Raw genomic sequence first — 21041 nt, 5'->3', positions numbered from 1 at the left:
GGTATCCCAGGAGTGCTCTTACTCATGGACTCAGAGGTGAGATCCCCACTCTCTCCTGCATAACTGTCCAAAGTCGTACTGGCCAGGAGTTCACAGAGCATAGGAGTAGTAGAATAGATGGGACAGGATTTTTCTGGTCACCATCTGTACCCAGTAGCTGAGGCTGTTGCACAGTCCTCTGTACACAGGTCCTGTCAGAAAAGAGTTGATCTCCCGGGAGGGCTGACACAGGCTTCCATATCCACATGAGGGACAAGCTCTAGCCAGAGACAGTAAGACCAACTAACACTACAGACAACCAAATGGTGAAAGGCAAGATCAAGAACCTTACCAACAAAAACAAAGGCTACATGGCATCTTCAGAACCCAGTTTTCCCATCACAGCAACTCCTGGATAATCCAACACACTGGAAAAGCAAGATTTGGATTTAAAATAATATCTTGTGATGCCAATAGAGGATTTTTAAGAAGGACAAAAATAACTCCCTTAAAGAAATACAGGAGAACACAGGTAAACAGATACAATTTCTTAAAGAGGAAACACATAAATCCTTTAAAGAATTACAGGAAAACACAACCAAACAAGTGAAGGAATTGAACAAACCCATCCAGGATCTAAAAATGGAAGTAGAAACAATAAAGAAATCACAAAGGGAGACAATTCTGAAGATAGAAAACCTAGGGAAAAGATGAGTCATAGATGCAAGCATCACCACCACAAAACAAGTGATAGAAGGGAGAATCTCAGGTGCAGAAGGCTGTCCATCGAGGCTGGTGCTGAAATTTTATTCTGTCCATCAAGGCTGGTGCTGAAATTTTATTTCTGTCCATCGAGGCTAGTGCTGAAATTTTATTCTGTCCATCGAGGCTGGTGCTGAAATTTTATTCTGTCCATCGAGGCTGGTGCTGAAATTTTATTTCTGTCCATTGAGGCTGGTGCTGAAATTCTTATTTTGTCCATCGAGGCTGGTGTTGAAATTTGAGGTGTGGTCAGTCCGACATAGATAAGCGGCAGCACCAAGGTATCTTGTAAGCCTCCCGTAGATAAGGGAGCGGAGCACTGTGTTTACTTTCAGCTTTGCTTAAGGAGTACCATAAGTCGGGCGTAGATCAGCCGCAGGCACTCACTCTATCATGGGCTCCTCACAGTCAGTGATCACCATTTAACAGGCAGTGCTAAAGCAACGCGATCTGCAGGTCGCCTCCTGTACGCTGCAGAATTTTGTTAAGGAAGTGGATCACGTTGCTCCCTGGTATGCCTGTTCGGGGTCTCTAACTGTAGCCTCATGGAATAAGCTAGGAAGGGACCTTGACCGTAAGCATGAAGAGGGAGACTTACGCCTGGGCACCAAGGCAATCTGGAAGCTGATAAAAAACTGTCTAGAGGATGAAACCTGCTGACTGCCATTGTGGAGGGACAGGGAACACTAGAAGAGGTTCAGGACAATATGTCAGAAACCGAACGGAGCTAGAGAATAGGAGCTCGAAAAAAGAAAGACATGTCTAAGAAAAAGGGACCTCCCCAGGATTCAGAAGGAAGGGGAGAGAGAAAGAAGGGCAGTGAAACTGAACCCTCTACTAAGAAAAAGCCTTATACTAATTTTTGTCCTATCCATGACTTGGAGGCCTTAGAGATTGATAGTTCAGGGTCCGAAGATCTAGACCCCAGTGAGGAGGCTGAATTAGAGGAGGAGGCAGCAAAATATAAAGAACAAAGATATAACCCTGACCGATGGTCACGATCAGGAAGTAATAAAAAGGGTAGCATACCAGCTACTGTGCCCACAGCGCCACTGCCTTATGAATTGCGGTATAGCGCTAACTCTTTTTTTCCTCAGGAAGAGTTAAAAAAGATACAGGTAGCATTTCCAGTCTTTGATACTGGGGAGGCGGGGCGTATGCACGCCCGAGTGGACTATAAACAACTTAAACAACTTGCTGAATCTGTCCGTAATTATGGGGTCAGTGCCAATTTTACTCTAGTTCAGGTCAAGAGATTCGCCAATATGGCCATGACCCCATTGGCAAATGATAGCAAAGGCTACACTCCCTAATATGGGACAATATATGGAAACAGAAAGGGGGAGTCAAAGAGGCTCTGCCCTTAACACCAAGAGTGGCCGTCTCCATGGCACTCTTTATTCTTAATTTTTTGAATCTTGATGAACAAGGCCGCACTGCAGCTGATCGTCACTCTTCAGAACCAAACAGACCTAGAGAAATGATCAAATGGAAAGATGTCTTAACTGGAAAATGGAGAGGTCTGGATCCTATTTTAATAAGATCCAGGGGAGTTATTTGTGTTTTTCCACAGGAAGAAGAAAATCCTCTTTGGGTTCCAGAACGCCTCACCCGAAGGATCTCCCCTTCAAAAGATGTGGACAAAAGAGGGAACACTGAAACAACGATGGATACTGACCCTTCTACTGGAGATCCTGGTTCCTAGTATATCGGGGAAATTGCGTTGGGGTATTATGTCCACCTTTCCCCTGCCCATGCCTTTCATGCACAGTACACAAGTGTTTCACGCACAGTGCACAAGTGTTTCCATGTTTCTTTACTACTGATAGGGAGCTGGAACTTGCCTTTTTACCATTAGATGGGCAAATTCAGGCTCTGATGGAAAATAGAACTTTTCCCTCAAAGGAAGCCTGTGCTTTGTGATGATCTCTGACTTGAAAGACCAAAGCCAGTGTATATCCTTATAGAGTGTTTGGCCCCCTTTCTATGGGTGGTAAGTAATAAAAGTTTAAATAGTAATCAATTAGAATTAGATTACTTGCTTAATGAGTGTTTCTATGCCCTGTGTTAGGATGCTACTAAGTATCCCTTTGCTTTGGTTACTCGCATGCCTAAATTTGTTCCAGTTCCTGTGGAAGCCCCTAGCAGTTTAAGCTTGTTTAAAGAAAAGAGAGATTTTTAGAATCTCTTCTATTATAGTTGGCTTGGTAGCAACAGCAGCAATAGCTGCCTCTATCACTGCTTTGGCCCTTGCCTTGTCTGCTACGGTTCAGACAACCCAAACCATCAATGACCTTTCGGCAAGAGTGACATCGGCCCTGGACAGGCAGGCCACGGCCAACTCTCAGCTATAGGGAGGCCTCATGTTGGTAAACCAACGGATCGATCTGGTCCAAGAGCAGGTGGATGTCCTGTGGCAAATGGCTCAGCTGGGTTGCAAACATAAGCTGCCTGGCCTCTGTATCATCTCAGTACAATTTGAGAATTTTACAAGAGCAACTAACCTGTCAAAGGCTTTGTCTCGTTATTTGTTACAGAATTGGACCATAGAATTTGAACACTCTGGGAGCTGAGGATCGCTGTCTTACAAGTCAATTCGACACGTCTTGACCTGTCATTGACAGAAGGATTTTCTACCTGGATTTCTGCAGCATTCTCCAACTTCAAGGAATGGGTGGGGGTGGGTTTGTTTGGAGTGGCTGTGTGCGGTGGAGTACTGCTCCTACTATGGATGATCTGCAAACTTAAAGCCCAAACAAGGAGGGGCAGGATGGTAGTAACCCAAACGCTTGTTGCTTTGGAGCATGGTGCCTCCCCCAATATACGATTATCGATGCTTAAGCAATAGGTCGCTGACTGCTCAGCTCTTGCACCCCACGAGGCTAGTCTCATTGCACAGGGTAGAGTGAGTGTGCTTCAGCAGCCCGGGAGAGTTGTACAGCTAAGCACTGCAGTAGAAAGGCTCTGCAGCATGAGGTGAGCCTATTCTAGGGAGACATGTCATCTTGTATGAAGGTTGAGTGTCCAAGTGTCCTTCCCCCAGGAAAAAACGACATGGGAGCGGACCAAGACCCCTCCAGGTGATGAGCCTGGGAGGAGGTTTTGTATAAAGCCCCTATGCTTGCACACTGGGATTTGACCTCTGTCTCCACTCTCAGTACTGGGTGGCCTGTTGCTTCTAAAATAAAAGAAAAGGGGGAGATGTGAAGAGCCGCCCTCACAGTCACCGTTACAAGATGGCGCTGACATCCATTGCTCGTAGTAAAGTGTGCGCAGGCGTCAGGGTATCTTTCCATTACCTGAGCCCTGCCTCTCTCTTGGCGTTAACTGACAGATAGTGGGCAGCCAATCCGGGTGGTGCACATCTCCAAACGTACTTCACAGCCTATAAAAGGGAAGGGTTTTCTGCTCTCTGGGTCTCCTCTCCTGAAGCTGATCATCTATCTCTCGAGATGTATTAAAGCTTTACTGCAGAAGGATCCGAGTGACCTGCGTGCGTTTTGCTGGCGAGATGGTTGCGCAGGTCAAATACAGAACTCCAAATAGATTGAACCTGAATAGAAATGCCTCCCATCACATAATAATCACATCACCAAATGCACAAAACAAAGAAAGAATATTCAAAGCAGGCAGGGGGAAAATGTCTAGTAACATATAAAGGCAGAGCTATCAGAATTACACCAGACTTCTCACCAGAGACTGTGAAAGGTAGAAAATCCTGGACACATGTCATACAGACCCTAAAAGAGCACAAATGTCAGCCCAAGCTAATATATCCATCAAACTTTCAATTACCATGGACGGCAAACCCAAGATATTCTATTATAAAACCAAATTTACACAATATCGTTCCACAAATCCAGTCCTTCAAATGATAATAAATGGAAAACTGCAACACAAGGAGGAAAACTACACCCTAGAAAAATCAGGTAAATAATCTACTTTTAACAAACCAAAAAGAAGATAGCTACCTCTAACAATAAAAACAACAGAAAGCAACAATCACTTTTCCTTAATATTTCTTAATATAAATGGAATCAATTCCCCAATAAAAATTCATAGACTAATGAACTGGGTATGAAAACAGAACCCAACATTTTGCTGCATACAGAAAACCCAACTCAGTGACAAAGAAGACACTACCTCAGATAAGAAGGCTGGATAAAAAATTCCAAGCAAATGATCCCAATAAACAAGGTAGAGTAGCCATTCTAATTTCGAACAAAATCGACTTTCAACCTAAAGTTATGAAAAAAGCTAAGGAAGGGCACTTCATACACATCAAAGGAAAAAAATCTATCAAGAAGAACTCTCAATTCTGAACATCTATGGGCCTTTGAGCTGGGAATCTTTTACTTCTTCTATTCCTACAATTCTTATGTTTGGTCTTTAATAGTGTGCCAGGTTTCCCGGATGGTTTGTGTCAGGAACTTTTTAGATTTAACATTTTCATTGACTGCTGTATCAATTTATTCTTTCATATATTCTACACCTGAGATTTTTGTCTTTATCTCTTGCATTCTGTTGCTGGCGCTTGTGTCTTCAGTTCCTGTCCACTTGCCTAGATTTTCTATGTTCAGGATCCACAAGTTTCTGTTTTCTTTTTTGCTTCACTTTCCATTTTCATGCCTTAAACATTTTTATTTCCTTCTCCTATTTGCTTGGATTTCTTTGAGAATTTATTCATTTCCTTTTTAACAGCCCCTATTGTCTACATAAGATTGTATTAAATGTCATTTTCTTGTATGTCAGCTGTGGTAAAGTATCCAGGGCATGCTGTAGTAGGATATCTGGAGCTTCAGTGGTGCTATATTGCTCTTAGTGTTGTTACTTGTGTTCTTATGCTGGCCTTTAGTTATCTAGGGTTATGGTTATTAGTTTTAGGCTTCAATATCTGAGCTTATCCTTCTTGGATTTTTAAAAATATTTTTCTCATGCTTTCTGTTTTTCTTTCCCTATGGTCTTCTGGCATGAGTAGCCTGTGTTTCTGATTACAAAGGGGTTATCAGGTCCATTAGTGTGTCTCTGCTGGGGTTTTGGCAGCATCTGGTATTTGGGGTCCTCATATTTCTTCTGGGGTTCTAGAGTTCTGGGATTCTGAGGATTGGCTCAGTCTCTGATGTTCTGGATAATAGTGAGACCTCTGGAGGTCCAGTTACCTGGGGTTCCTAATAGTAGCTTAGCCTCTGGTAAAGCAGGGACCTTTTACTGGAGTTGTGGGCTTATCTAGAGAGCCCAGGAGAGGTAGTACTGTTGATGACTCCTGGTTGGTCTCTAAGGACTGTTAGTGGGTGGTGGGTGTTATCTTACCTGGGGTTCCTCATATAGTGTGGACTCTAATATAGTGAGGGCTTTTGCCCATGAACTTTTTAATAATGTCATTTCTTCCTTTCAGTTACAATCCTTCTGCAACTCTAGTACCTCACTGATTTCAGTACTATTTACAAATAACAAATCATTACCAAGACTGTGAAGAAAATTTATTCAATAGCTAATTGAATAAATTGGAAAATTATACAATAAAGATCCCCTTGGCCAGCTCATATTCTGGAGGTAAAAAGATGAGACTGGGAGAAAAGGAGGGTGTGGGACTGATTGGGATGTTAAATAATAAATAAATAAATAAATAAATAAATAAATAAATAAATAAATAAATAAGAAAGAAAAGGTACTTTCTATCTCATTTATCTATATCCTCTATATCTATAACATCTATAAATATATCTACATATTCATATGGAGAGAGAGAGGAGGGAGAGAGAGAGAGAGAGATTCAGAGAGGCAAAGAGTGACAGGCAGACATGGGTTTTTAAATTGAAAATAAATTCTTCTTTCATACAATACATTCCAATCACAATTTGTGTTTTCTCCATCCTCCCAGTTCCCCCCACAATCTTTCTTCTCCAGATTTTCTTCCCTTCCATTTCTTTTCAGAAAATAGCAGGTGATGACAGACAAACCAGACAAAATGAGATACAATAAGATAAGGCAAATGTCCTCATATTGCACTGAACAAGACAACCCAATAATAGGGAGTCTCAAGCAGAGGCAAAAGTATCAGAGACACAGCAGCTCCCTCCGTTTAGAGTATCACAAGAACATCAAGCTGACACTCATAAGAGATATTGAGAGTATCTGGTAGAGACATTTACAGGCTAAATGTTTGCTGCTTCAGCATCAATGAGCCCATGGGAGGCCTGCTTAGATGACTCAGTGGACCATATTATTTGTGGTGCTCTCCATACCCTTTAACTCCTACAGTGCTTGCCTCTCCCCACCCCCCCCACACACCTTGCTGGGGTAAAATAAAAAACAAATTGCCTTATATGGCATCATTGGAAGGAGAGGCCCTTGGTCCTGTGAAGGCTCAGGACAGTAATGTGGGAATGATGAGGGTAGTTGTGGAAGCACCCTCATAGAAGCAGTTGTAGGGGGTATGGGATCAGTGGTTTGCAGAATGGAAACCAGGAAAGGGGAAAACATTTGAAATGTAATTAAATAAAATATCTGAGGGGGGGGGGAAGAAGAAGAAGAAGAAGAAGAAGAAGAAGAAGAAGAAGAAGAAGAAGAAGAAATCTCTTTATATAGAAAAAAATAGTACCCTGTAGATTTCTGAGTCTCCTTGTCTTGTCCTATGATTCTCATTGTCTTCTGCTGCATGTATTCTAATGGTAGTTGGTTGGGGTGGGCAGCATCTAATCGAGTCCTCTTGGACATGCTGTGAACAATATATTGTGCTTTAAAACTACAATAGAAATTATAGATATCCAAGTCTCACGTTCCTATTCTGAGAGCTGTTACCCAATCCTTTGTAATTCTCTAGAATTCCAGAAGACAGTGTATACTTGATCAACATCTACCATCTTAGATTCTCTGATGATTGTGAGTATAATTTTCCCATCATTGATCTCAACAACTTTCTTCACATAAACATATATTTCAGACTCTCTCTCTACCTCATGCTTTTCAGATGTTAATATTTGTGTGTGTGTGTGTGTGTGTGTGTGTGTGTGTGTGTGTGTGTGTGTGTGTACACATAGATGTGTGTGGATGTCAGAGGACAACTTGATGGAGTCAGTTCCTACTTCAACCATTTAAATCAAAAGACCTAACTGAAGTCCTTAGATTTTACACAATATGGTAGTTCTACTTTTAGCTATTAAAAATAAAGATGGAATTCTGCTGATACCCAGTTGCTTTTAGCGGAGGTAAAACTTATTCTCAAAAATAACACAGTCTTGAATTCACAAACTCGTTCCACATAGAGCACGAATTTGAATGTCCTCTGACCTGGGCAAGGAAGACCTATATTTCAAAGAAATGGGGGTGAACACTGGTACAGATTTTCTATGATGTTATCATAGTGTCTGGTTAAACATTGTACATGTATCAGGAGGAATTTGGTGATGCGTTATGAGATAGGAAAAAGGGCCCATCCTCTGTCTTCCCTGCCTATTCAAGGACACACACACACACACACACACACACACACACACACATACACACACACACATTATATACATATATGAAGTTTCCAAAATGTAGATTTCTATTCAGCCTTTTAACAGGCCTTCAGTATTATCTCTCTAATATTCTCTTTTTGACCTTTATTCATTTCCTAACCCTAATTCTCTGTTCCATCAGGAATTCAAGGCCCATACCTAAACATAATAAAAACAATCTACAGCAAACCAGTAGCCAACATCAAAGTAAATGGTGAGAAGCTTGAAGCAATCCCTTTAAAATCAGGGACTAGACAAGGCTGTCCACTTTCTCCATACCTATTCAACATTGTATTTGAAGTCCTAGCCAGAGCAATTCGACAACAAAAGGAGATCAAAGGGATACAAATTGGAAAAGATGAAGTCAAAATAACACTTTTTGCAGATGATATGATAGTATATATAAGCGACCCTAAAATTTCCACCAGAGAACTCCTAAATCTGATAAACAGCTTCGGTGAAGTAGCTGGATATAAAATTAACTCAAACAAATCAATGGCCTTTCTCTACACAAAGAATAAACAGGCTGAGAAAGAAATTAGGGAAACAACACCCTTCTCAATAGTCACAAATAACATAAAATATCTTGGCGTGACTCTAACTAAGGAAGTGAAAGATCTGTATAGTAAAAACTTCAAGTCTCTGAAGAAAGAATTATAGAAGATCTCAGAAGATGGAAAGATCTCCCATGCTCATGGATTGGCAGGATCAACATTGTAAAAATGGCTATCTTGCCAAAAGCAATCTACAGATTCAATGCAATCCCCATCAAAATTCCAACTCAATTCTTCAACGAATTAGAAAGTGCAATCTGCAAATTCATCTGGAATAACAAAAAACCTAGGATAGCAAAAACTCTTCTCAAGGATAAAAGAACCTCTGGTGGAATCACCATGCCGGACTTAAAGCTTTACTACAGAGCAATTGTGATAAAAACTGCATGGTACTGGTATAGTGACAGACAAGTAGACCAATGGAATAGAATTGAAGACCCAGAAATGAAGCCACACACATATGGTCACTTGGTCTTCGACAAGGGAGCTAAAACCATCCAGTGGACAAAAGACAGCGTTTTCAACAAATGGTGCTGGCACAACTGGTTGTTAACATGTAGAAGAATGCGAATTGATCCATTCCTATCTCCTTGTACTAAGGTCAAATCTAAGTGGATCAAGGAACTTCACATAAAACCAGAGACACTGAAACTTATAGAGGAGAAAGTGGGGGAAAGCCTTGAAGATATGGGCACAGGGGGAAAATTCTTGAATAGAACAGCAATGGCTTGTGCTGTAAGATTGAGAATTGACAAGTGGGACCTCATGAAACTGCAAAGCTTCTGCAAGGCAAAAGACACCATCAATAAGACAAAAAGACCACCAACAGATTGGGAAAGGATCTTTACCTATCCTAAATCAGATAAGGGACTAATATCCAATATATATAAAGAACTCAAGAAGGTGGACTCCATAAAATCAAATAACCCCATTAAAAAATGGGGCTCAGAACTGAACAAAGAATTCTCACCTGAGGAATACCGAATGGCAGAGAAGCACCTATCTATTTATCCTTAAAACTACTGTGTTCTATCTACATTTTCTTAAAAAGTCTTTATCCCTATGTCCCTTACTTAACCCCTGACTTTTATAGGTATTTCAAATGAAACACATATAAATCATGATTCACAGCTAATGTATACAAATGTGAGAAAATGAACAATGGTTATCTTAAATTGTGGGTTATCATATGCATAATTATTTCTTCTCAACCACCCATTTTCCTACAAATTTCACAATTTCATTTGGCTTAAGAGATGAATAATATCCCATGGTACAAATGTACTACATTATCATTTTCCATTCATCACACTGATAGACATTTAACCTTTCACTTTTGTGGCTATTCTAAGTAAAACAGCTATGATGATGGTTCTCTATATTTCTTAATGATTGCTCAATCCTTATCCTTGCCTGTATGTCCAAAGTTGATATTTTATTTATAAGATACTATACAAAATAGCAAATTTATTATGTTTCTAATAAGACTCCATTGTCTCAGAAAATGAGCCATGATCTCTTTCAAAACAAATGGACATTGGGATAACCCAAGAACTCATGGAGGAAATACTGGCTGCAGTTAATATATTTGTCAGACTAAAATGTCCCTGTCTGCATATGGAAAGGTAAAAGGCTCCAGATCACATGATTATCACCTTTCTGGAAGGATTGGTATCAGCACAATTTTGCAGGAGCAAAAGCATAGTGTGAAATGGACACCCTAGAAATACATCTAACAAATCTTTTGATCTGCTCTGGAGTGCACATCTCCACATCTGATGACACAAATTCATAACTTGGGTTCTCCCAAAGGAAATATTGAAAACTTTTGTAACTTATACACAGCTACTCATTAACATCTAACAAATTTATAGACATCATCATTAACTATCAGAAGGTAAAAATGGAGATTTCCTCAGGGGATATATGACATTTTTTGTCTATCAGATGTATCCCAAATTATCCTGTAAGACATTGTAATGTCTTATAATGTAATATCCACAGATGACACAGTAATGGAGTCTTTGAGGGATGTTACTCCTGATACACTGTGCTCTCATGAGGATAAATATCCTGGTCTCATTCAGTAATCTGTACACCACTCTGTGGAAAATATGGGAAATATAAGCATTTCCTTAGATCTGCTTGGGAAGTAAATGACCAGAGAAAGTCTTCAAAGGAAGACATAGTCATAGCTGTTTTTCTTCAGTAAATGCTCAGAAGAAGGCTTTCATCCCTGTGAGCCACCTTAACCTTGATGTAGTTTGGCAGGTGAGATTCCTACATTTGTAGATTTCTGCTTAAAATTCTCTTGTTTTCATGCAACTAAAGAGCATCTTTTGAAGCTAACATTAATATTGATAGTGTTTGTTGTTTTGTCTCTCTAATTTATGGAGTTATTTCATTGATTTCTTTATTGCCCAAAAGTGTATGTTTCATGGGTTATCACTCAATTGAAAATACCACTGAATATGACATCCATATTCAGGATAGATTTGTTAGTTGATTGGTGGAGACTTATTGTCCCTGTTAGGGGAAAATAAAACAAAAAACGCTCCAGATCAAAGATGAATATTAAAAAAAAGTTTCAAGTAACCTTGTCCTGAAATGTTTTTTTTTGGTATTTATTTATTATATGTAAGTACACTGGGAGTGAGGGCATCAGATCCCATTACAGATGGTTGTGAGCCACCATGTGGTTGCTGGGATTTAAACTCAGGACCTTCAGAAGGGCAGTCAGTGCTCTTAACCACTGAGCCATCTCTCCAGCCCCTGAAATGTTTTCAACTGTGATGATGTTATTGGTTTGAGCATAGTTGGGGGAAGCTTAGATGAATCAGTTATGTATCCAGCATCTGACTTCTTAGTAAAAGAGATAAACTATAGAATATTATAAATCAATGAAATGCTTTGGTCACTGTGGCTTTACTCCTCATAGGTGCTATGTATGTAAATCAAGGTTTATCTGTGGGCAGAGATAGTAGTAATTTATTTAAGTAGTATTTTGTATTCTATAACTTCAATGAATAGGGTAAAAATATATCAAAAGTGGATGGCTAATTTTTGTAACTTATTTCAGTCACATTGTATTATAAAGTATACATTGCCTTTTATACATTTGTGTTATTTTTTAAATATTACTTATTTTGTTTTATCTGCATGAGTGCTTTCCTTTCATGAATGAGTGGAAATACAAGTATGCAATACCACAAAAGCCAGTAAAGTACATTAGATTCAGGGCCATGTCTCCAGTGGTAAATCTGCATTTCTTAAAACATTACTATAACACGAGAAAAGTTCTTGAATTTAAATGAAGGAGTGATGCCCTCCTGTCTATAATTCTTTATGTGTTCATGTGTTCACATGTACACCAGAATTCGTGTTAAAATGTATGTATGTTGACTAACAGAGATAGAGTTGTTTCATTCATACACTTTTATCATGATGCAGCAGAAAGTACAATATGTAAAAAATGATATTTGGAGTTAACACCTGTGTAGAATTCTCCAGGAAATGTTCCTGTAGTTTAATACAGTGGTGTCTTCTTACCCAGGAAAATACTACAAACAATTTGCAAATCACAGACAATTAACAAGAGCTTTGAAGACAATACTGTCTCACCTGATTTTCACTCAATTTTTCACCCAAGTCTTTCTATGTCTGCTCTTAGTAAAGCCCTGAAAACCACTGAGGAAGTGGCCCTTCAAATCATCTTGCTTTGCCAGGTTGGTATTGCAGCTGTGGCCAACATTCTTCTGCTTGTCCATAATTTATCTCCTAATTTTGCTGGCCCTCAACTGAGACCAAAACATGTCATTCTTGCCCACATTGCTGTGGGCAATCTCTTGATTATCCTCCTCACTGGGTTTCCAAGCAATATGACAGTTTTTGTTCCAAGGAAGCCTCTGAATGACCTCAGCTGCAAGCTTGAGTACTTCATTCGCCTGGTGGCTCGAAGTGCAAACATGTGTACTACTTGTGTCCTGAGCACTTACCAGTTTATCATTCTTGTTCCTGGTAAATGGAGTAGAGTGATACTCAAAGTAAATGCCTCCACATTTGTGCACTACTCTTGTAATAGTTGTTGGATTATCTGTGTCTTAAATAATGTCTATATCCCTATAAAAATCAGTGGTCCATGGAACACAGACAATGACACTGACCCGAACAGCAAGTGGGTATGTTCTAACTCTGGTTTTGAGTTAGTCATGGTCTTCTTACGGTTTGTCCATGATGCCATATTCATCAGCATCATGGTATGGACCAGTGTTTCCATGATGCTTCTCTTGTATAGGCATCACCAAAGCCTGAAACACATTCACAGGTCCAATAGGAGCCTGGGACTTCAACCAGAGGCCAGAGCAGCATACACAATTCTCATGCTGGTGGTCACATTTGTATGCTTTTATCTTCTCGATTGTATTTGTATTTTCTTTCACATTTCTTTTGTGCATTTTCGTGTATGGTTGAGGCATGTCAGTGGAATTTTGGCTGCAAGTTTTCCCACCATTTCTCCCTTAATGTTGATCTTTAGGGATCCTAAAAAATATCAGCTAAAGGGATAAACACAGAAAATGCTTTTATTAACAGTCACTGATAATAAACCTGGGTAGAACATCTGTATGATGGTCATGACTCACTATTGTAATCCTAGCACTAATGTGGTTGAGGTAGGAAAATTACCATGTAACCAATATGATCAACTCAGAATATAAAGTTATAACTATGTCAGATTGTCACCCAGAGACCTTGAAGGAAGGAAGGAAAAATGGAAGTAGGGAAAGGGAGGTAGATCATATAAGTTTTCCCTTGTCTTGGGAAGTCAATGTGTTATTCTTGCTGTTTCAGAGCATCAGAAAGTGAAAATAAAAAGCTCAAGAAACATTGTATAGACACAGACACACACGTTTTCACACACAGTAATCCCATAAAAGTGCAAAACTGAAAACCATAAAATGTACACAGTAGACACATGAGATTAAAAGTAAAAGGAATTCTCTGAGTAACCATTATGAGAAAATGAACCTAAGGGATGCCAGTAAGTTCGTTTTTGTACTGGCCATCTACTGATTTGCATGGAGCCTACCCATAAGAATGACTTGTTTCCCCCTGGGAGATCCCCCTTGCAAAAAAAAAAAAGTTCTTTTTTTTTTAAATAACATGTGGTTATCATCTAGTTTCTGGGTCAAAGTTGAGTGCATGTGTCCATGTCTTTAAGCTCTAGGATCTCGTCATGTACAAAGCCATGAAGGTCTAGTGCATAAACTCTCATTTTCTTGGAGTGTATATGTGCATGATGTGCTTAAAGGATCTTACTTCTTTTGTGCCCTCCTTCCCCTTTGGCTCTTATACTTCCTAGGCCTCCAATCCAAAAGACTTCTATAACTCCTGAAGAAAGGGATTTGATGAAGACATCCCATCTAGGACTGAGTGTTCAAAAGTATCTCACTCTACATATTTTATGGTTATATATGTCATTGTTAGTCCCTATCTGCTGCAAAAGGAATCTTCTGATGATGGCCAAACAAGGTGCTGATCTATGAGTGTAGCAGAATATGATTAGAAGTCAATTTGTTGGTGTATTTCTTTAGCAATACACTAGTATTTCATGTTGCCCTATGGCCCTGAACTACTTTATCTCAGGTTCTTCTTCACCACCCAGTTTCAGGAATGGGTTCCATCTCATAGGATGGTCCTTCAATCAAGCCAGATATTGTTTGGTTACATCCACAAGCTTTGTATAATTATTGTGCTCCATATCTTTTAGGCAGGTCACATTACAAATAACAAAGTTTATAGCTGGATTGATGTTTACTATTCCTTTCTTTGTTAGCATGCAGAGTACTTTACAGTATCAAGAACACTATTCGTAGGGATCAGTAATCTAAGTATGCATCAGCTCAACTTTTTTATGTCCAAGGAATTATTTAAGTGTTGGCTACAACAATAGGGTTTTACTGTCAGTTTGTAGAGTTCAGCAAGTAGCCTTCATAAAAGCCTGGATGGCTTGGAGAATTCACTTGGGATCCATTTGATCACAACCCTAATAGCCATAGCCCATTATGGGTCTGAAAAGCTTCATTTGATGGAAATAGGTGTGCACTTCTTGCTACATAATCCCTGATATTTTTGTTTTCAGTTAAATTGACTTCACACATGTATATTTCTTAGAAACTCATGCTGCATTTCCAAACACTAAAAACACTCACTTTTAGCTGTCTATACCCATATTCCCTCCATCAGCTTCTTCTTCACTGCCCCTCTTCATTTGATGCCCCATGCTCTTCCCCTCTGTCATCCATCCATTATTATCTATCCTATTTCCCCTTCCTGGATAGACACATCTTATCCTACTAGTCAATTACTCTATACTTAACTTCTATGGTTCTATGAATTGTAGCATTTTTTATCAATGACCCAACAACTAACATCCACATATAGACAAATATAATATCTTATTTGTCTTTATGAATTTGGGGCATGCAACATAGTATGATTATTTCCTAGATCCATTAGCTTAATCTACAAATTTCATTATTACAATTTTTTACATCTTAGTAATAATATTCTGTTGTGTAAATGTACAACATTTTCTTTTTTCCTCATTACTTTATTTATTCACTTTACAGCTTAAACACACACCTTCCCTCCTCTCCTCCAAGTTCTACCCTCATACCCCATTCCCCATTCCCACATCCCCTTTCTACAGAGAGTAGGGTGGAGCATGGTTACCTGCCCTAGTATATGAAGTCTCAGCAGTCTTGTGCATCCTCTCCTATTGAGCCAGACAGGGCAGCCCAGCTATGGTAAAGGGATCCAAAGTTGGGCAGTAGAGTCAGAGTCAGTCCTTTCTTTAATTGTTAGGTGACCCACATGAAAAACTAGCTGATGCATATACTACATCTGCATAGGGGTCCTAGGTCTAGCCCTCACATGCTCGTTGGTTCGTGCTTCAGTGTCGGTGATCTACATTGGGCTGAGGTCAGTTGACTCTGTATGTCTTCTTGTGTACTTGACCCTCTCCTATTGCTCGTTTCTATGGCCTATGATTTTTTATTTAATTTTTTTCTTCTTTTTTATTGGATACTTTATATATTTACATTTCAAGTGTTATCCCATTTTCTGGTCTCCCCTCTGAAACCTTCATCTCCTAGCCACTCCCCCATCCACCCACCCACTCCTACCTCCCATTGATGACAGACAATGCCAGCTTCTGCTACATATGCAGCTGAAGCCATGGTTCCCTATATGTGTAATCTTCAGTTGTTGCTTTAGTCCCTGGGATCTCGGGGGGGGGGGGTTATGGTCGGTTGATATTGTTGTTCTTCCTATGGGGCTGCAAACCCTTTGACTCCTTCAATCCTTTCTCTAACCCCTGCATTTCGGACCCCATGCTAAGTCCAATGGTTGGCTGCTAGAATCCACCTGTGTGTTTGTCAGGCTCTGGCACATAAGACCTCTCATAAGACAGGTATATCAGGTTCCTGTCATCAAGCACTTCTTGGTATCCACAATAGTATCTGGGTTTGGTGTCTGTATATGGGGTAGATCGTCAGGTAGTGCACTATCTGGATGGCCTTTCCTTTAGTCACTGCTCAACATTTTGTTCCCCTATTTTCTTATTTTCTTTATACAGAAGCCCTTCTGGGTTAAGAATTTGGAGATGAGTGACCCCATCCCTCAACCAGGGGCCTTGCTTAACATCTAGATATGATCTACAGGATCTCTTTCCCCTTTATTGGGCATTTCAGCTAATCTCATCCATACTGGTTCCTGGGAGCCTCTTGCTTTCCTGGAATCTGGGACTTGTTGGTGGCTACCTCCAGTTCCCCATCCCCCATGGCTACACACCTCTGTTCAAATTCCTGACCATCTGTATATCATCCCCATCTCTCCCTAACCTGATCCCATCCTTTTTTCCAACTCCCCATCCTCGCTTCCTCCCAAGTGTCTCCCAACCTCTACCTCCCCCAGGTGTTTTGTTCCTCCTTCTAAGGACTGAAGCATCACATTTTGGTGTTTCTTCTTGAGCTTCATAAGGTTTATAAATTTTATTTAGGTTATTCTGAGCTTTTGGGCTAATATCCATTTATCAATAAGTGGATACCATGTGTTTTCTTTTTTATCTCACTCAGGGTTTTTATCTCAGGATGATATTTTCTAGTTCCATCATTCGCCTATGAATTTCATGAATTCATTGTTTTTAGTAGCTGAGTAGTACTCCATTGTGTAAATATACCACATTTTCTGTATCCATTCTTAGTATCCACAACAGTATCTGGGTTTGGTGTCTGTATATGGGGTAGATCGTCAGGTAGTGCACTATCTGGATGGCTTTTTCTTTAGTCACCGCTCCACATTTTGTTCCCCTATTTTTTTATTTTCTTTATACAGAAGCCCTTCTGGGTTAAGAATTTGGAGATGAGTGACCCCAAGATGGAGAACATCTTGATTCTTTCCAGCTTTTGTTTTGCATTGAATCTGTAGATTGCTTTCAGCAAAATGGTCATTTTTCTTATATTAATCCTTCCAATCCATGAGCATGGGAGATCTTTCCATTTTCTGAGATCTTCAATTTCTTTCTTCAGAGACTTGAAGTTCTAGTCCTACAGATTTTTTTTATTTGCTTGGTTAGTATCACAGCAAGGTATTTTATGTTATTTGTGATTATTGTGTAGGATGTCATTTCTCTAATTTCTTTCTCAGCCTGTTTATCCTTTGAGTAGTGGAAGACTACTGATTTGTTTGAGTTAATTTTATATCCAGCCATCTTACCTAAGTTGTTTATCAGGTTTAGGAGTACTCTGGTGAAATGTTTGTAGTCACTTAAGTATACTATCATATCATATGCAAATAGTGATATTTTGACTTCTTCCTTTCCAATTTGTATCCCTTTGACCTCCTTTTCTTCTCTAATTGCTCTAGCTAGAACTTGAGTACTACATTGATTTAAATTTTATACCTAGTATCTGTCTAGAAAATTGTCCATTTCAGCAAAGATTTTCCAGTTTTCTTGAGTGTAGAATTGTGTAGTAGGATCTAATTTTTTTTTAAATTTTCTCAGTTTCTATTGTTATTTACTCCTTTTCATTTCTGATTTTGTTAATTTGGATTCTGTCTCTTTGCCCTCTAGTTAGCTGGGCTAAGCATTTATCTATTTGTTGATTTCCTCAAAGAACCAACTCCGGGGTTTGCTGATTCTTTGTATAGTTCTATTTGCTTTTACTTGGAGGATTTCAGCCTGAGTTTATTTCCTGACATCTACTCCTCTTGGTGTATTTGCTTCTTTTTGTTCTAGAACTTTCAGATGTACTGTTAAGCTGCTAGTATATGCTCTCTTCAATTTCTTTATGAAGGCAATCAGAGCTATGAATTTTCCTCTCAGCAGTGCTTTCTCTGTGTCCCATAAGCTTGGGTATGCTGGCTCTCACTCTCATTAAATTCTAAAGTCTTTAATTTCTCCTTTTATTTCTTCCCTAACCAAATTATCATTGAGTAGAAATGTGTTCAGCTTCAATGTGTATGTGTGCTTTCTGTTGTTAATGAAGACCATCCTTAGTTGTGTGTGCATGTGTGTACATGCATGTTACCTCTTTCCAGACTAGTAAGGCTGGCTGTGACCATCCACCGCTTAAGCAGAGCCACCTGTTGTGCTGCTCCTTTGATGTGCCACTACCTGCCCCGAGGCCCAACCTGCCTGAGGCCTCTCTTCTAAGACTTTCTGGAGTTAGCACCAAACTGCAATCTTCCCAAGTTCCCACTAAAAGGCTGACTTATCTACTTCAAAGTAACTTTGTTTGGCCAGGGATGGGCCTCCCCTTTTCTTTATAAAGCGTGTTTGCTGACATTAAAATTGAACCTTGAGCAGAACCTTGTCTTGGGTCCGTCCTTATCTCGCGCAGCCTAGCCCCCCTTCTCTTCCAGGTTTCCAAAATGCCTTTCCAGGCTAGAACCCAGACCTGCGATCTGCTGGCCGGACACAACACATGCATGTGCAAATTCATTTGTATGTGTTTGCCTACTTTCCATGGAGCAAGGGGCAAGTGGTTAATTCTTAGGTGCTTGTGTCCATTCTGTTATCAATGAACTCCACTTGAAGTCTGCCTTCCAGCATACACCAGAGTTCCCTCTATAGTTATTTGGTCCTCAGCAAGAAGACATCATTTGAATCCTCCCTTTCTAAAAGGTTATTACATTTTTAGTCATGTTTCATATAATACACGCCCAGTCCTATTTATATCCCCAACTTTTCATACATGCCCTTTCCCCTTGTAACATTCCCCCACAATTTAGAAATTAACAAATAAACAAAACATAAAAAGCATTTCATTGTCCCACAGTATACCCTTTTATCCATACAGTTTTACTTGCAAATATTCAGGCCTATGACTTCTGCCACACCATCAATATTGGATTCTTTCTGGGTTTTCTCTCAGATATCCTTTGTTGTAGAAATCCTGCAGCTTTTGATCTGAAAGACTAGCATCTTCATATGCTCTAACAGTCATAGATTAGGTAGATGTTGGGATGGGCCAACTTAGTGCTCTAAATCTGTGCCTGGGTTATAGATACATTGGTCAGCTCAACAGCTCTTCCCCATGCAGAATGAGCTCTGCAGCACTGCCACAGCTAGCTCTGCAAATGCTTCAACTGGTAAGAGGAAGGGCCAGCTCTCCCCTTCTCATGGCCTTGGGGCAAGCTCTCCCAACTGCTACAGGGGATATAATAACTGCTCTAGTAGATATAAGCATTTGCTTTCTTATTGAAGTCCTAAATACTGATCCCAGCACCTGTATAGCACCACATAGCTATCTGTGACTCCAGTTACATAAGATCCAGAAACCTCTTCTGATTGTTTCTGGAACCCACCTTACACATCATAAACACATACATTGTTTGAACAATCATTTCTAAACGTAGAATAAAAATAATCCTTTACAAATCATACTGATATAAGTGACTTCCTGGGCTCTAAATACAGACACTTGAAAGTCTATACTGGTATAAACAGATGAAATAAAAGGGGTGATCTTCAAAGGTCAATGAGGTCCTATTGGAATGAAGATCATTTCACAAAATGCACTGTATTATTGAAAATCACCTATCCTCTAATTCTGGGAGGTCATGTAGACCCAATAGGGTAACCGGTTATCAGTGTTTAATCTAAAAAGATGACATTCAAGATAGAGGAAACTTTTCTTCCATGTTAATCAATAATGCCAGGGACCAACATAGTCTTTGACCTATTCTCACATAGATGGATAATATGGTAGATGAAAAGATAAAGGATGCAGTGGTTCCTGCTATTCCAAGTAACCTTGAGTACAAGATCTTAAAGTGGCTTTGACCTTAAACAAGTAAAGATTTAAGTTTGTCCACCGTGTGCCTTAATTGCCCAAGAGAAGGGTTGATCGAAAGTCTATCATAGTTGTCTTCTTAACACTAACAAGATTGTTCTGGAGCTTCCACTTGAGTACATTGTTAAATCACATTATTAACAAAACAAAAGACTCCAAAGGGGGAACCCAATTGAAATCTGATAACTATGAATGAACCCAAAGTCACTCTGGTATAAATGTAATATATGTTTATACACACAAATACACTTCCACACAAACACAACTAGATAGGTAAAAATAGTATTTTCAATCTGACAATCAGACAGAGTATACTGAAGACCTCTGAGCTTTGTCCTAAGCTTTGTTCTCACTAACAGATAGTGTTGGACACTGACACTCCATCATGATAGTGAGTGACAGAGTTTGCTAAACAAGGAATATGGGAAAAACAAAAAACAAAACAACAAAAAACTGCTACAGACATCACATTTTGCTTAACATCTTTCCCTGTTATTCTTTGCTAGTTTAATTGTAGATATTAAGACATAACACATGTATTCAGAGAGCTGCTATCTAGTGGTCCCCTGTTTATTTGCTGTGTATTCTAGAAAACTGTGAATGCCTGGAATCTACCACTATAGAACGTCTTGTAATTGTGCCTTGAGTCAAATTTTCCCATCATTAATCTCAAGAACTCTCTCTGACTGCAGTTTCTTGGCAGACTCTTATCTCTAATGATGTGGCATTTTGTATAAAATATCTGTTAATAAGTATCAGACACTTAAACTCATGCTTACCAGGTGTGGTTGCTTGAAAGGATTAAGAATTATGGCTTTCACAAGTGAGATGGCTTGATTCTCACGTAGAAGAGAGAATAAAATAGTCATAAAAAGGAAGATGGATGG

The 21041-nt window shown here is 39.5% G+C and overlaps 1 pseudogene; it reads left to right on the top strand.

The window, feature by feature from the left end:
- Nucleotides 1–10962: 10962 nt before the first annotated feature.
- LOC147003423 (vomeronasal type-1 receptor 4-like) lies at nt 10963–13394 on the top strand (annotated as a pseudogene).
- Nucleotides 13395–21041: the final 7647 nt, after the last annotated feature.

The sequence above is a fragment of the Mus caroli genome, unplaced genomic scaffold (genome assembly GCF_978045245.1).
Source record: "Mus caroli unplaced genomic scaffold, Mus_caroli_1 scaffold_8, whole genome shotgun sequence".
NCBI classification, from domain to species: Eukaryota; Metazoa; Chordata; class Mammalia; order Rodentia; family Muridae; genus Mus; species Mus caroli.
This window is presented reverse-complemented; position numbering and strand designations above follow the sequence as displayed.